The sequence below is a fragment of the Quercus suber genome, unplaced genomic scaffold (genome assembly GCF_002906115.3).
Source record: "Quercus suber isolate HL8 unplaced genomic scaffold, Cork oak 2.0 scaffold_43, whole genome shotgun sequence".
Classification (NCBI taxonomy): domain Eukaryota; kingdom Viridiplantae; phylum Streptophyta; class Magnoliopsida; order Fagales; family Fagaceae; genus Quercus; species Quercus suber.
Genome location: NW_027069508.1, coordinates 447,494 through 461,984, shown reverse-complemented (window position 1 = coordinate 461,984; position 14,491 = coordinate 447,494). Strand labels below are relative to the sequence as shown.

Below are 14,491 nucleotides of genomic sequence, written 5' to 3'. Positions count from 1 at the left end.
TTTGGTTTTCTCTTTGTGTCTCTGTTCTTTCCTTAGCATCATGCCTAGGAAAACTAGAGCCCATAGGTCCCTTCCCTCATCCTCTCCATCCCCTCCCTCCTTTGATCGTGAGAGGTTTCGAGTGAGAAAAACCAAGATCTTTTTGAGAAGCTTAACCTTAAGAGGAAGATTTGGGCTGAGCGTTCGTTGTGTTAGATGAGCTTGATCCGGCCATTAGGGCTAACTTTGAGCGTCGAGGCTGGTACCTTTGTTAGACATCTCTGATCCTCCTCCACCGTCTGCCTTGATTAGAGAGTTCTATTCGAACATCTCTATCCACATCTATGATTCCAACACTTTGGTAAAGAGTTGGATACGAGGTGTTGGGTACACCATTACTCCTCAGGTAGTGGCTGCTGCTCTAGGGGTACCGTTGGTTAGGGATCCTGTCTATCCTTATGATGAGTCTCCCGAGCTGAGCGATGTTTTGTCTTACATCACTGGTACTTCTGTCCAGTGGGGTTCTGATCCTAGGATCACTTCTCTGAGCTCTCCGGGTTACATTATCTTTTCTTTAGGATAGCCTGTCATTTCATCTGGCCTATTTCTCATGTGCACACCATTCCTCTTGAGAGGTGTGTATTTTTGTACGCTCTTGTTACTGATGCTCCTATCAGTTTTCCCCATCTATTTCTTCGTTCTTTGAACGAGGTTTATAGGAGTTCATCTTCTTCACATGCCCTTGTTCATCCTATTTTCATTCATAGGATTTTGCTCCATCTTGAGCTTCGTGGCTTTCCTTCCTCTGAGCCTGTTCATGTGATTGCTCCTATCGGTGCGTCTTTTCTTAGACAGAGGGCTGCTCATCTTCGAGCTGGTTCTAAACACCCTAGGTCTGAGCCCTTAGTAGCGTACCTCCTCCTCCTTCTTCTTCTGCAGGTCCTGCTGGTGAGGATATTTCTGATCCAGTTGGTGCTGATACTGCTGCTGCTGATGTTCCTTCACCTCCTTCGGCCGACTTTGATGTTCGTCGTACTTTGGAGACTGTCATGACTGTTCAGCAGGCTCATGGTCAGATTTTGGTGGACTTGCTGGATGAGATTCGTGCTCTTCGAGTGGATTTAGCACGTCTTCATTCTTCCTCACCACCTCCTTTTGATGGTGACTCATGATTGCTCTTTGGCATTCCGTCACAAAAAGGGGGAGTGGAGTTTTGACTTGGAGTTTTGTCTTGTGTTTTGTTGTTTGGGGGAGATATTGTTTTAGATTGTATCTAGGTGCTTCACTATGTATATCATTTTTTTTGGGATATTCATGTTAGGGGGAGTAACATTGTTTGATATACATTTATTTTTTATTGATTCTTGTTGCTTTATGATTCACTGCGTATTGATTTATATTTATGACTTGTTCATTTTTATATGTCTTTATTTTGTGTTGTGTGGATCTTACAAGAATGTTATACCTGTTGTTTTTACTCTTTTCTGTCACACATGCGTTTATGCGTTTGTTGAGTATTTCAGGAATATACAGGTTGATTCAACTAAGCTGCTGTCTACACTTGCAACTGATGGATAGTAGTTAGGCTGAATTTGATTTTATGAGCATTACCTTTGTAAAGGGCTTTTTATTTGTAAAACTTTGAGCTGTGAATTAGGGTTTTGTCACGGATTGCCAAAGGGGGAGTTTGTTAGGTTCTAAGGTCTTAGGAGTTTTTGTATTTAGAACTCTAATTTGTAATGTTGGCAAACCATGATCAAAACATGTATTTAGTCTTGTTTAGAATTGCTCAAAGTTGGTTTAATATTGTAAAGTTGGAATCGAGTGGCTGCAGAAGTACTTGGGACTTTCGGCCTGGCTCGATCGATCGAAGAATAGACTCGATCGATCGAAAATCGCACAGGTTGAATTTTCTGCAGATTTTCCAACTCAGCCCTACTTCATTAAACGTTTAGGGTTTTGTGTTTTTACCCTAGGTATATAAACTAAACCCTAGCCACGTTTTTGTGGGTTGTCCATATTGCTTTGTTGCTCATACATTGCTGTTTTGTGTGAATCTCGTGTGAGATCTTTGAGGAGACTTCCTTTACACAAAACTTAGGGTTTTCAAGGTAGAGATGATTTCAACATCTTGAAGATCATTATAGTTGCAACATTGGAACTTAAAAAGAAAAGCAAGCGGGGAGCTTGTAGCTGATTGAAGAATTCAAGAAAGAAGTAGTCCGTGGATTCGGAGCCTGCGCGTGGTCGTGTCAGGAAGTTTTACTGGTGGGTAGCATTAGGAAGTCGAGCGGGGAGCTTGTAGTCCTTCTGTAAGAACTTCAATTCTTTCATAGTGAATTCTGTTATGCCTTGAGGATCGGTGGGTCAAATCCTCCCCAGGTTTTTACCAAGTGGTTTCCTGGGTGATCATATCTTGTGTTATTTTTTATTCCGCTGCTTTATATCTTGATATGATTATTTGATTGCTTTAACCTAGAATTGCATAATTTGACTAAGTAACAACTTGGCTAATTAATCTAGGCTACGCAATCTGTGTGTTTAAGGGGTCTAAATTTCCAACAGAAACCACCAGTTGAGAATGTTTACATGGACAACTTTGAAGGGGTCATTTTTCGCAGTGGCGGCTTCAAGAAGTTTTTTGAGAGTGGTCATTAAAAATTTTAAATTATACAAAATCTAATAAAAAGAGAACTTCATATATTGAAAAAACACACACACACACGCAAACACATTAAGTCTTATAATTTCCTTCTACGAATTTTCTTATTTTAAAATCGTTACATGATAGTCTCATTATCAATGTTGCAAGCTACATCTATTCAAAAGTTTAGTTAAATAAGATTTTTCTTGGACTTTTTTCTTTTTATTTGTAAGTACTTAATATATTGTTATGAGGACCAAAGTTTAAGGTCAAAGTTTTGTTACAAACTTAGTTGTAGTCTAAGGCTACAACTCTCACTAAACAAATTAACATTGCTACATATTTTCTAAGTGAATAGCATGTTTTCTAAGTTCTTAAAACACGTGTCAAATTTCATGCTAATCAAATGTTATTTACTATTCGATCACTAGACTTATTTTTTATGTATAATTTTAAACTACAAAAACTCAGAATTTAAACATTTGATTGACGACATAACTATTGATCTTTTTTCTTCTTGAAATTTTGCAAGTATGAAAGATATAATAAGAAAATGTAATTAAATGGTGGATTTGTTAAAATTCATATTCAATAAAAAATTATTGATTGAAATAGTAGCCTTAGTCTACAACCAAGCTTGTTACCAAATTTTGTCTAAAGTTTAATTATGTTGGACCTAAAAAAATAATTAGGGTGGTCATAGGGATTTTTTAAGGATAAAAAAAAAATCATAGATTTTTAAAATTTATACATAATAATTATTATTGTTTTCATGTTAGGGTGGTCCTGTGACCACCCTGGACTTTATGTAGAGCTGCCCCTAATTTTTCGAGAATGGTAATATCACCATGGAAACAAGATGGCTTGCACATTTTTTAGCTAGAAAAGATTGCGAAGTAAATGATTGTATTGTTTTGTTTGGATGGAAGACATTAATTCCTCCTGAGTTAAACTCTGTACTTCTCCAAGATCGATCTTGTATGATTTTTTGCTGCTTTTAATAAAAATCTGATTACCTTCTTCCCAAAAAATAATCAAAGAAGAAGAAAACGTCTTGTAGATAGCTACGTACATCTACGATCCACTTACTAATTTGGAATTTAAGGACACTATTTGGATGATTAATCCTACCCACATATTGATACAACTGTGTACGGGCTAGGCCTTGACAACATTCATGGATTCAAATGCAACATTCACCAGTTTATTCCATTAGAATAAAATAAAGGACCATTTTGGACTTTGAAGTTAAGAAATAGTTCTTGGATGACTAGTTTTGTTCGCTTAAACAACTATATTACTGGGTTTTTACAAATTTACAAAATCTTATTGGATGTGATATCTAAGTCAATTGAAATTAATTTGCTTCACATAATTGGCACTCCCAACTCAAAACCTAATCCCTTTTATTTGGGTCAAGCTCAATGAAACTTTCAGAACTAATTAATTGTTACAACTTAAAATAATATTTCATAAAGAATTTAGGACGATCCCCATTGCAATTAGAGGAAAAAGAATTTGCAAAGTCTGGTTGATAATTGAGAGTTGAGGAAAATCATCAATCTCAAACGAAGTTGTAGATATATTTTGTAATGAGCTGATTGACAATTATCTTGTAAGCTTTTTCTGTAGGATGATAACTGTCAAAAAACACATACTTAGAGTCATCGGTACAAGTGTGATGGTCTAATTGGTTGCACAGAATTGCTACCTCTACAGTGCCAGTGCCACAACACCCTTTATTTGCAATCTCAAAGCCTGAATTTTACAATATACCAAATATTAGATATCCTAAATAAGATAAAATTAGAAATTTAAAATAAAAAAATAAAAAACATAAAAAACATTATTAAAAAAAAAAAAACTGTTTAAAATTATAAAGGAGAAAGGTATAGTACCATATTTCTTTGGATTTGTTACGAGATCAAGTATGGGGCTGTAGACATCAATATAGACCACCTTTGCATTAGGCAAATTGTTGTTAAGGTAACCCAACTCCCAAGAAAGTTTATCATTGAACACTTGTGATGCTTGATTGGGCTGCTTTGCACACTCAGTTTCTGAGCCTCCGACCAAAAGTCGCTGCGATGGCACACATCCTAGTGGTGGTGCACTGAAAACACCAATCCTTCGTGCCCCAGTCCATACAGCTCCTTAATTTTATATATATATATATATATATATAAAATAAAAATAAAAAATCATTTATTCCACCTTGGTACCAACTATATTATATATATATATATATATAGGTGTTAATTGTTATTAAGGTAAGAATAAAAGTTAATTTGCAGTAATTATCATGTATATTTGATACAGGTATTCTCATTTTTACCGTGTGTGGTTGTGAAAGTAAAGATTATAACATCAAATGCATGAAATACCTTTTCGTTAACTTGGGCTTATGTCACTAGTGAACTTGGATATCACCAATTATAAGGGGGAAATATAAGAAAAAGAAGATGAAGTTACCTTGATGAAATTAGAAGCTGAATTGAGTAAAAGATCAGCATAAGACGGAATATCGTATTCGGCTTTCCTTATTCCTGTAAGAAAATAGGTATTGGCAATGTCATTGCTGCTTGCCACCACAAAAACTACACTTTTGGCTAATATGAAGTTTGTCCTCTCTTCTCCAACAATTCCTTTCAACTTCCCTATGTATTGCTTGAAATCTTGTAATTGCTCAGATAGTGGTATGACTGACTATATGTACTCAAAAAATGAAAAATAAGTATAAGAAAAAAACAACGAATCATATAAAAAATGATTATATAATGAATTTTTTTTAAAAAAAAAAAACGTTTTAAAATGTAACAAGAGTCTTATAGTTCAACTAAGACTTTTTGGTATTTATAGCGAAGACGTTTAGAGTTTAAATCTTTCATCGTCATTATAACTATCGAACTATAAGAGAAAAATGAGAGTCTAAAATGTGCATACCACTACTTTAGGTGTCAAAGGATCGTATCCTGTTCCACCAGATGCAAAGCTTACACCTGTTAAGAGATCTTTGGGTTGCAAACTTGGATCCCTATAAGCTGGAAGGAGGTCTTTAAGTCCCAATTCTTCCACTAAAAAGGGGGAGGGGAAGAAGAAAAATTATATTACATATTTAATTATTTTAATGATGGAAATAAAAAGAACAACTCTAAGGAACATAATGACCAATTTAGGATTTTGAAACTTAGGAGTTTCGACTTGTTTGGTTCAACGATTTGAAATCACATGCTTCCAAATTACAATTTTAAAATTTTGATTTAATTATTCACACTTGACCTACAAAGCCCAATGAATTTTATATTTGTAAACTTTATGCTATGAGAGGCCAACCATTGATTGGATTAGAGGCCCGTAATGTTACAGTTAGGCATGTATATGTGTGTGTGAGAGAGAGACACTGAGAGTCTCATATATAAAAAAATAAATAAAAAAGTTAAAAAATTAATATGACATAATTAAGTCCAAACACAGAATCTTGAAACTTTTATTATTATTATTGATTTGTTTGATTAAAATGAGACAAAACAAATGCACTGAGAGCTCTAAGAGATTGTTCTAAGGTATTGTTAACCTATATGAAATATTTTTTTTAAACAATTTATAGGAAAAAAATGATTTTTTTTACAATATTTTATTTTTTATATAAATATAGTATCAAAATTTTTGTAAAATAATTTATTAACAAATATTTTTAAAATACCTGTTAACTAAACCATTATATTAAAATTCTGAATCAAAGTCTTTCCCAAAAGTGTCGGCTTCCCAACACGTAAACAAATACTCGATCGATCGTTCACTGAAACATATAAATTTTGTAAGAAAGCACGTAAAGGACAATGTTTCTAATTTTCTTTTCGTCACATAAAATGCTTTTGTACAATCATACAAATTAAAAACGTTTTGATGGGATCATAAATTCTTGACCCAACGAAATCACAATAAATGAACCTGGTCGTGCGTGTCAGCATGAATTGAGGTTAGATATGGACTGAAGACTGAAGTCACTAAACCAAGCCAGACAATTGTCATCGATATCAGAAACTTTTTTTACATTTTTTTTTTTGTCCTGAATACATACCAAATAAATAAAATAAATAAAAAACGAATTCAATTCATAAATTCAGTATTTCACCTCCCAGCATTTAAGTGAAATAAAGCCAGTTGGTTCAATTTTTTAATGTCGAAGATTTTTACATTGATTCGGCTTGGATTTTGGTAGGGATGTGAGGTCTCCACATGTAATAACTTTTAAAAAAAATTTTTTTTTTTTTAGAATGAATAACTTTTAAAGTTTATTTTTTATTTTTAGAAAAACAAACAGTTTTTTTTTTTTTTTGCTGAATAGAAAAACAAACAGTTAGATATTCTAGAATAGCATAAAAGTATAATTTCTTTGTTCAGCGGTGAATTTTTTGTATAGATTTAATTCTAAAAAATTATAACAATAAAAAATTTTATAGATTATGTGTTAATCGGAGTCTCACTATAGAGCCTTTATATCTTGTGTTGTAATACATTTTAGGCCAATAAATCTCTTATTATAGGCCAATTTTTTTCTTAAACAAAATTTATAGAAAGTTTATCTACAAGTTATATTTAGAGAAGTGTTATGTCAACAATATCTTCATAACAAATTTGTAACGTATCATAAGTAATAAGTTGTTATTGATTCTAATTTGAATTCATAACTTAAATATTATATTTTTGCCCACTTATAACTACAAATAATAACTTATCACTTAAAATTTGTTATGAATATAGTATTTCTCATATATTTAAAGGCAATAAAAAATATTATATATATATATATATATATAAAGAAAGAGAGAAAGACAACAACAGCCTAAGAAGATGACTTGATAATTTATGATTTTCCGTTCACATATTAGACATGCACCCATTGAGTCCCACAATCTTATTTTTCCTACTCTATAACTCATTTGGACTTATATTTTTGCCCACCTATAACTACAAATAATAACTTATCACTTAAAATTTGTTGTGAATATAGTAATTATCATATATTTAAAGGCAATAAAAAATATTATATATATATATATAAAGAAAGAGAGAAAGACAACAACAGCCTAAGAAGATGACTTGATAATTTATACTTTTCCATTCATATATTAGACATGCACCCATTGAGTCCCACAATCTTATTTTTCCTACTCTATAACTCATTTGGACGTGGATTTGGGAGAGCAAACATGTACTTTCCTCACTTTTTGGAGTTAAAGATGCATTAATTATCATTTCATTGATTTCATGCGAAATCTCAAAGAGTTTATAGAGAATCTTAGATTTAGTAATTAGTGAAAAATTTTATTTGTATATATGAAGTGGAAAGATAAGATTTAGACCCTAATATTTCGATTGAAAAAAAAAAAAGTGGCTTGACGTAGAACTATAGAAGTCATCTTTGAATAGTCACAAAGCTAAATATAAAGTTTCAAATTATACTTTAAATCTTTATCTCGTCAAACCATGTCACCATTACCTAAAAAATGGTAGTGAAATAGCTTTAGAAAAAAAAAAGAAAAAAAAAGAAAAAAAAAAAAAGAGGTGTTAGTAACACTGTGTGTGTCAAGCGGCAAGACCATGAATGACGTGTGTATGTGTTTTAGAAAAGAGAGAAAAAAAGTGTCACCAAGCAGCAAGACAACATATACGTCAAGCCTATGAATGGGGTGTGTGTGTGTGTGTGTGTAAGAGAGAGAGAGAGAGTTTTCAAACAACCTAAGAAGTCTGAGGGAACCTTTCCATTTGAAAATCTTCCCGTTGGCATTCCTCCATTAAAATCTCTCCCATAAGGAGGAAAATCACACTTCACCACTGATGTAAGACCATTGTTGTTGCCTGTATCAACGATGGAGTCTCCAAACATAATGACTGCTGGAACTGTCTCATTATTTGGTATCTGAATAACAGCTTCTGAGCTACACAAAAAAGCAAAAACAAAATAAAGAAAGAAGAACTTGGTTGATAAAGAAAAATGCTCCATTTTAAGTGAAGCATTGCTCTAAAATTCTCTCCTTGGGATTCTTTCGATAACTTCGAATTTAAAATGAAAGAATAGAAGGAAATGAAATGACTTGTTGGTCTTCAATACTGCTTCCATTCATTTTAGAAGTACACAACCATAAAGCCGATTATTAATGCTTTTTTTTTTTTTTTATCAACAGAGTATTAATGCTATTTATTGCACAAAACAAACTGCAATGCTTTATATCTACAATCTAAACTCTAAAGTTGGTAGCTGGATTCCTATTTAGGGCAATCTCAAAGATTGAATTTTGTCTAATGGTTAGAAAATAAAATTGAAAATTTGACCTAATTTTTGCTATCAGACAGTTGAGAATTAAATATTTCCAAAACAATGGTCTAATTAACTCACATCACATGTCCAACCAACTCGTCATTTCATGTCATAACAATTTTTTCGGCATGAATTAATTTGCTTAGGCCACCGATGAAGGTGGAATTGAACCAGATCATATGGTGTTCTCGTTATAAGCCAACCATCTTTTACCCATTAATATAAGATATTATGATCACTATCTTGAATCTTAACGTACCTGAACGAATGAGTAGTAAATTGTAATAACTAAGAAAATAATGTTTATAATGACTGAAAGAAGTTGTAACTTTTAAATATGTAAATGTGTGCATGTTACCGCGCACCTTTGGTGTAGTGGTCACTCTACAAGTATAAGTGCTTGTAAAGTATAGAAGACAATGGCTGAGATTCAAGTTTTCAGAAGGGAGTTTCACATACATATACACTTAAATTAGACTAGCGTAAAATTTCTATCTTATATAAAAAAAAATATTTAAAAATTAAAAAAAAAAAAAGTAAATTTGTGCATTACCACCGAACATTCTTTGCATGATGGTCACTTCATAAATATAATTTCTTATAGGTTAGAATTTATTTTTAGCCTTGGGTCAAATAGGGTTTAAATTAGTAATTTTTCAACCTATTAGACTCAATCAAACCCACCATATATATTAATTTATTTTATTATACTGATTATTTTTTTTTTTCATTTGATTTAATTTTGGTATTTTAAAATTTTGTTTCAATGAATATGAAAATTTAAAATATAATTTAGACAAATTATTTGAATCGTAATGAAAGCTTAATTTTTTACAAAATATAAAATATGTAACACATTTCACCGAGCCAACTTGACTCAATCCAACTAATGTGGATTGTTTTGACATATCGGGTTAGAAATATTGCAACCTGAAAAAGTCAACAAGTTTGATTGAAAGACCAAAAAAAAAAAAACAAGGAGCTTGAAATCTTACCAAACCAGCACAGCTCTACATACAAAAGTGTCTCCCCATTTTTGGACCATTTTCTGATTTCTTCTTTTCGGCAACCACTATTTTTTTTTTTTTTCACTCCCATTTTCGGCAATGGCATTGACACAATTGCCACAAAATTTTTTCCCCTATTTCAGAAATGCCATTGTGACAAATCTATTACTCATTTTTTTTTTTGGAGAAATGGTATGTGCACACAATTTTTACAACATTTTTACAACAAATCCTATATGGCAGGTTATTACTGGTTGTATTGTTGGATTAAAAAAGTAATCTCAGTGTTAAATTCAAATTTGAACTAATAATAACTAATCTCTAGTAATTTGTTATGAAAATGTTATAAAATTATTGTGGACGTCGCACATTTTTTTTTAATTCCTCCCCAGATTTCGGCAACCACCATTTTTTTTCCCTTCACATTTTCGGCAATGGCATTGTCACAAAATTTTCCCCCCTATTTCGGCAATGCCATTGCCACAAACCAATTGCAAATTTTTTTTCCCTCCTATTTTGGCAATGCCATTGCCACAAATCCATTCCACATTTTTTTTTTGAGAAATGATATGTGCACACAATTTTTACAACAAATCCTATGTGGCAGGTTGTTACTGGGTTTTATTATTGGATTAAAAAAGTAATCTTAGTGTTAAATTCAAATTTGAACTAAGAATAACTAATCACTAGTAATTTGTTATGAAAATGTTGTAAAAATATTGTGGACGTCGCACATTTTTTTTTAATTACTCCCCAGATTTCAGCAACCACCATTTTTTTTTCCCTCACATTTTCGGCAATGGCATTGCCACAAAATTCCCCCCCTATTTCGGCACTGTCATTGCCACAATTGGTTTCTTTTGGGCACCCACACACACTTTGAGCACTTCACACCCACTCGGTCAGCTTGTTTGTGTAACAGGAATTTCAGTAATGCCATTGCCAAAATTCAATATTACTTCTCCCACTTTTTCTCTCTCTCTCATACTTTTGTTAGAATTTCGGCAACACCGTTGCCGAATTCACTCTCTTTCCTCAATTCCTAAATAACTTGGAACAGTGCCCATAATGCAAATAAACTTGAGATTTAGCAATATTCAGCCAAAAGACTCGATTATTAATGCTATTTTTGAAAGTTCAAATAGCGTTAAAAACACTATGAACGTTTAGACCCCCAAACAATAAAATACCAATTCAGGCTTTAAATCAAACAATGTATGTGCAGAAAATAATAAACAAGCTTATAACAGAACTGATAAACAATCTAAACCATAAATAATCACAATCACAGCAGTAATTAGATGGTAAAGATAAAGGGAAGAGAGATGCAAACACAAGGACAACAGTAGAACTTCCTAATGCTACCCACCAGTAGAACTTACTAACACGACCACGTGCAAACTCCGAATCCACGAACTCCTTCTTTCTTGGATTCTCCAATCAGCTACAAGCACCCCCACTTGATATTCTTTAAGCTTCAATGGCAGCAACCAAGTTGATCATCAAGCTATTGATACTATCTCTAACTTGAAAAACCCTAAGCTTTGTGTAAAGGAAAGCTCCTCTAGATCTCACAAGAGATTTACACAAAACAGCAATATATGAGCAACAATACAACTGGAGCAACCTTCAAAAACGTGGTTAGGGTTTTGTTTTTATACCTAGGGTAAAAACATAAAACCCTAAACGTTTAATGAAGTAGGGCTGAGTTGGAAATTCTGCAGAATAATCAACCTGTGCGATTTTCGATCGATCGAGCCAGGCCAAAAGTCCCAAGTCCTTCTACAGCCACTCGATTCCAACTTTACAATAATAAACCAACTTTGAGCAAGCCTAAACAAGACTGAGTACATTGTTTTGAACATGGTTTGCCAACATTACAAATTAGAGTTCTAAATACATAAAATCCTAAGACCTTAGAACCTAACAAACTCCCCCTTTGGCAATCCGTGACAAAACCCTAATTAAAAGCTCAAAGTTTTACAAGTAAAAAGCCCTTTACAAAGAAATGCTCATAAACTTCAAATTCAGCCTAACTACTATCCATCTTTTTTTTTTTTTTCTTTTTCTTTTTCTTTTTACTTCTTATTCTCCCTTTTTAAAATAAAAATCTGGGGCTTTTTTTTTTTTTTTTGGTAGAAAAATCTGGGGTTTCATTCATTCATGGGAGATTGTCTTTCCTAGTGGTGCCTTTGAATAGCAGAATGTATGTAATGTGGATTTGGATTTGAGTTATTAAATTCAAATAATTTGATATGGATATTTTTAAAAGTCAGGATTTGAATTTGACAAAATTTACTAAGGATTTTAAATCTTACAGTCTAACCCTATTGAAGTTTAGAAATCCTTAACCACACTCCAAAATGACTAGAATATTCTAGAACTATAAATATACCTCTAAAAACTTCAAAATGACTAAAATACTCTAAAGTCTAAACCTTTCAAATGATCAAAGTGCCTCCAAAACATAGGAAATGACTTCAATGCCTCAAAATCTCAAAATGACCAAAATACCATCCAAACCATTAAATGACTAACATACCCAAAAATCACAAAAATGAACAATATACCCCTAATGCTACTTAAGGCATTAGCATTCAGGAATGCAAAAAAAGTGTCTATTATACATCATCAAAACCTATTTTATTTATTTTACTATCTCATTTTATAACTCACTCAACATCTCAGTTTTTATTTTGTAGTCTTATTAAATCATACTATAATATATAGAAGGGAATGCCCATTTGGGTTCCTTGTTAAGTGGATTTTGTATAGTGATAGATATATTATGTTTGAACTCATTGATATCAGTGATATTCGTTTGTGTGTTTCCCATTCATTATTAAATGAGGTCGTGTATGTATGATATGAGGGTCATTGAAGTTATAGCTCTTTTTTATTATCTAGTTGATGCACTGTTTTTATTTTATTTTATTATTGTTTATATTTTAAAATATTGAATAAGTTTAGTGATGCTATTGGGATTTTTATATAGTTGATGTAGACCCTTTTTTTTATTATTAAATCTGCGTATCTATGGTGTTAGCCCAATTGCACATCTGAGAATGTTTACTGGCTATTATTTATTTGATTTGTCAATGAAAACTTCCTAGATATAGGACAACTTTTGGAAATGCATCGGGTTATGTTGTGCAATGGCTTGTTAAATTCCATTGTATATAGTTATTTATTTATTGATAAAGAATATCTTCATTTGTGACCCTTTCTCCGATTTGCATTGCGGTTGTGTGACTGCCTTTTGAGTTTCTGTTCATTGCAGATTTTCCATTGGCCATTTTGTAGTCTAAATAGGTCAACTTTATAACAAAAGCTATGGTCTTCCTCAATGTACTAGGAACATGTCTAATGGTTGTTGTGTTCGACACATATCCCTCATCAATACCTGGATCATCTGTTATGATTTTGTTACTTAGAGCATTCCCATTACGGATGCTAAAAAAGGTAAATGCTAAATTTTATAATCAAAATACCAAAAAAGCCACTCCATCAAAGATTTCAAATGGCAAAATTTTTGACATACTACTACACTGAACTTGTATCAATACAAGCTCACTGTAACTGTATTGTAAAATAAAAAATGATTTTTTATTCTCATGTCTCATTCTTTCTCTCTCTAGGTCTCTTCTTCTCTTTGCCTCTCTGTCCTCTTTGTCTCCCTCCTTCTCTATGCTCTTCGTCTCCCTCTTTCTCACAGCGATGGTCTGCCTCATCGAAGCCACCGCAAGCCACACACTCTTCAAGATCGCCTTGGCCCACCCCACAAGGTCACCTCACCGACTCTTCAAGATTGCCTCGCCAAAGCCACCGTAAGCCTTGAGTCATGGGTATGAGTGGGTGGATTTTGTAATATCGAATCTAGGTTGTGGGTGGGTTTCAGCAGTCTTGAGTGGTTTTATGGTAGTGGGTATGAGTTGATTGGGGTGGCTTTGGCTTATGGGTGTGGGTGTGGGTTGATTGATTTGGTGGTTGCTTGTTGTGGGTTGTGTCGTGGGTTAAGGCCATGTGGTGGGTGGTTTCTTTTTCTTTTTTTTATATGTTGTTGAGTGTTGTGGTTAGAGGTGAAAAGCTCAGGCCATGGAGGTGGGAAAAGCTTCTAGACCGGGTTGATTAAGATGGAGATACAGTGGGAGAGAGAGACAAAGGGAGAGTGAGAAATAATAATAAAAATGAATAGAAATATTAAAAGAAAGAATATTTAAATAAAGTTGTAAAAAAATAAAATGTTTGATGTTTGGTATATTGTAAAATGAGGTGTTAAAATTGTAAAAGTAGTGTTTTGAGATGGTAAATGCTAAATTTTTTAGGATGTTTTAGGGCTGTCCATGGGTCGGTCCAGGTCGAGTTTGTGCCCAACCCAAAACCGACCCGCCGGATTCAGGTGAACGGCTTAACAACCTGCCGCCGACCGTCGATGACCTTGGGTCAAGTTGGATCGGTCTCCGGTGGACAACGGTCGGGTCAGTCGGCCTTGGTTTGAGCTTGAATCACCGGATCTAAGCAAAAATCAAAGAAAAAACA

General features: G+C 33.2%; 1 pseudogene; it reads right to left on the bottom strand.

Annotated features, from left to right (window-relative positions):
* Window positions 1–8,645, bottom strand: part of LOC112036506 (GDSL esterase/lipase EXL3-like) — a 10,522-nt pseudogene extending 1,877 nt beyond the window's left edge.
* Between the last annotated feature and the right edge of the window lie 5,846 nt (window positions 8,646–14,491).